The sequence below is a fragment of the Anomaloglossus baeobatrachus genome, unplaced genomic scaffold (genome assembly GCF_048569485.1).
Source record: "Anomaloglossus baeobatrachus isolate aAnoBae1 unplaced genomic scaffold, aAnoBae1.hap1 Scaffold_78, whole genome shotgun sequence".
Classification (NCBI taxonomy): domain Eukaryota; kingdom Metazoa; phylum Chordata; class Amphibia; order Anura; family Aromobatidae; genus Anomaloglossus; species Anomaloglossus baeobatrachus.
Genome location: NW_027445162.1, coordinates 342,170 through 345,494, shown reverse-complemented (window position 1 = coordinate 345,494; position 3,325 = coordinate 342,170). Strand labels below are relative to the sequence as shown.

At 45.5% G+C, this 3,325-nt stretch overlaps 1 pseudogene; it reads right to left on the bottom strand.

Moving 5' to 3' along the window:
* Nucleotides 1–739: 739 nt before the first annotated feature.
* LOC142288110 (U2 spliceosomal RNA) lies at nt 740–945 on the bottom strand (annotated as a pseudogene).
* Nucleotides 946–3,325: the final 2,380 nt, after the last annotated feature.

The window sequence follows — 3,325 nt, the reverse complement described above, 5'->3', positions numbered from 1 at the left end:
GCAGACTACAGAAAAGCTTACTGACAAAGGATAGAGAGGGGCTTTCTCAGAGGGCTTTTTACAGTTTGTCTATTCCCAATTAGCCGTTTAAGTATGCTTAATGAAAGTACTAATTCTTTCATAGGCCGCCCATTCTTAGTATTTGACGTTCCTTATATTGCGGTATCAGGCTTCGCAGCAGGTTGCAAAACATTCATCACCCATGACTGTCCCCAATTGGGCTCAGAAGCTAAATGTCTATCATGACCTCTCTTTTTGAAAGTCCAAGAGCAAGCAAACTCTTCCTCCAGGAGAGGGAGCCAACAGATCACTAAAGACATTGCTCAAAGAAAACACCGAAAAACAATGGAAGCTTTAATTGGAGTGGAATCTGATAGACAGCACCTGATGCCAAGTCTGCATCTTCTAACACCTGCAGTCACTGCAGCAGCTGAATCCAATGTGTCCAAAAGGGATCTATTCTATTCAATTGCAAATGATCTAGATAAGACTGAGAATAAGATACTGCACGGGACATAGCAGAGTTGGTCAAGTTGAGTGGAGATGAGTTTGCTATTTGGCACAGCTTTTGCATCAATAAAGCAAGTAAAAGGTGTGAAAGATAAAAAAAAAGGGTGAAAGTGTGAAAAGTGAATTGGCCAAATTGAGGTGCATATAAAGTTTTTGCTTTCTTTCAATTCACTAATGAGGCTCATTTGAATCAGGTGAATTGAGTTCTGCTTTTGGAAACTCGGTTAAGAAGGGGTGCACCGGTCCTGGAGGTACTGCAATACCAGGTCAATGCGTGGAGTGGACAGAGCAAGATTTTTTCCATCTCCTTGTTCTAAAAATCCATTTAATATATGGTCCCTAGAGAGGGGACGTATCAGATATTAAACTGATAAGAACAGATTTAATTTTTTTTTTTTCTGTTTATCAGTAGGACTTCAAAATAACAAAGGTGATCGCCTCCCGTTGCCTGGGAACCGTCCAGGCACAAGAGGGCTATGTGTCACCAGAAGGCGCACACACTCCCTCAAGGCCGGCAGACGTGCAATCCCAGGCACCTTCCAGTACCGACCAAGGTAGCGTCCTCCGAAACTACACTTGATCTTAGCCAAAAGGCCGAGAAGCTATAACCCGAATTGGTTACGGCCTTGAGTGGCACCCTGGCCTATACCGGACACATCTTAGGGAGAGGGAGACAAACCCACGCCTACAGAAGACATTTTGTCACCCAAGCCAAACCCTTGAAAAGGCTGTTTTGCAGAGCAAAAACAAGGAGAATGGTACTTTTTGCAGCCGCCGCCCACTGCAATGAATCTGAATAACTCCTCCTTTTGGGCACAAGCACCTCCCCTCCCCCTTGCAGTCTTTCCAATTCATGATACAAAAAGACGGACGGACAGGACAGGACAGGACCATCTGCCTGACTTTCCGTCACTGCCACCCTTTGCCATCCTTGCCCGTAGAAAGCCCTTTCATCATCCCCAAACCCTAATCTTTTCCCTTCCCTTCCCAGCTGCGTCTCACTCCCTTTCATTAGGAAGTGAGCGCAGCCTTTTCTCCGTTCTGCACATGCGCGACGTTAAACACAAATGCGCAGGCGTGCGTTCCATTAGCCTCACTGCATTCCACTCCCATACAGGAAGTGGGCACAGCTATTACTACGGTCGCACATAAAAGAACCCACGGCCACCACTGCACATAGCTGACTCCACCACAGGACACCCACTTCTACACCAACGCAGGTAAGACAGGATCGGCACCTCTATGCTCCCGTTACAATCAGGCTCAGTCACCATGTGATAACGCTCTCAACTCTTTAGTTGCAGGCTCCCCTTGCTTCACCTCCACTGGCTGTGCTGCCATTTCCTCTCCCACCTGGAAGTTATACTTTATTCCACTATTTTCCTGTTTCTCTCTTCCCCCTTTTCCCATAACCTACTTTTATCTGCATTTGTGGGGTATCTATATGCTATTTACATCATAGTTTTATTCATTAATATGGAAGGGAAGAGTGCCCATGAGAGTGTTGAACTGCGGAGAGCAAAAGATTAAGCTGCTCCGATTTGCCACCATTGATAAGCTGTTCTCAGTAGATACACATGCTATCCAAACAGCAGCATCCACCATTGCTTCAGCCCACCCATTCAGTGACAGCTCACCAAGTCAGCCAGAGGAGTGGTGTAAGGAATTACACGTAGGCACTGACTCCACACCTTCACATCACAAGAAGGGGGTCTACAGGCTAGTGCAAGAATACGAGCAAGTCTTCAGCAAACATCCGCTAGACTTTTGAAAAATAAAAGGGGTCAAACACTACATCCCCACAAGTGCACACCCACCCATCAAAGAGAGATATAAGCCAAATCTACCTGCACATTACCAGTGTACCAAGGACATGTTGAGCAACATGAAGGAGGCTGGGGTTATCCGTGACAGTTGTAGCCTCTGGGCAGCTCCGTTGGTCCTGTTAAAGAAGAAGGACAGCACCACTCCCCTGTATTGAGGAATAGCTAGCTGCATTGACAACTGCAAATTATTTTTCTACCCTTGATCTCACTAGTCACTATTGGCAAGTGTCCGTTGCTGAGGCAGACCGGAAGAAGACCGCCTTTGCCACCCCGATGGGTCTCTGCGAGTTCAAAAGCATGCCCTTCGAGCTGTGCAATTTGCCAGGAACCTTCCAGAGGCTGATGGAATGCTGCTTGGGACACCGAAACTTTGAAACGGTACTGCTATACCTTTATGATGTTATTGTTTATTCTAACGCAAACAAGATTTTAGGGTGTATAAAAAGGGAGATTAGATCCGATGATCCCAACGTATTGTTACCCCTCTATAAATCACTTGTAAGGCCACATCTGGAATATGGGGTAAAGTCCTGAGCAGGTTGATAACCATTGGTTTGAGCATGGTAGGGTGTAGTACGCATCTTCCTGCATCGGTAAAAGCTGCAGAAGTCCTTGAAGATTTCCGCTTCAAAGGCAGTGCCTTGATCTGTGAGGACTCTCTCTGAGTAGCCATGAGGTCTGCATAAGTGTGCTTGGAAGACCTTCGCTGCAGTATGGGCCATTAGATCTTTGACTTGTACCACAACCATAAATCTCGAGTAGTTGTCTACCATCGTAAGTGCATACGTGAGCTCACCTCGATATTCTGCAACAAAACTCCCTTTTTCGATTTCAGTTTCAGCAAACACTCCTCTTCCTGTAGAAAATATTTATCATTACCTAAGACAGTCATTCTAATGCATGACAATATTAAGGCAATTTAGTTAAAACTTGTTTTAACTCACCTTTAAGGGGATTGATGTATTTCATGGTCAATCCAGGTTTGTCAG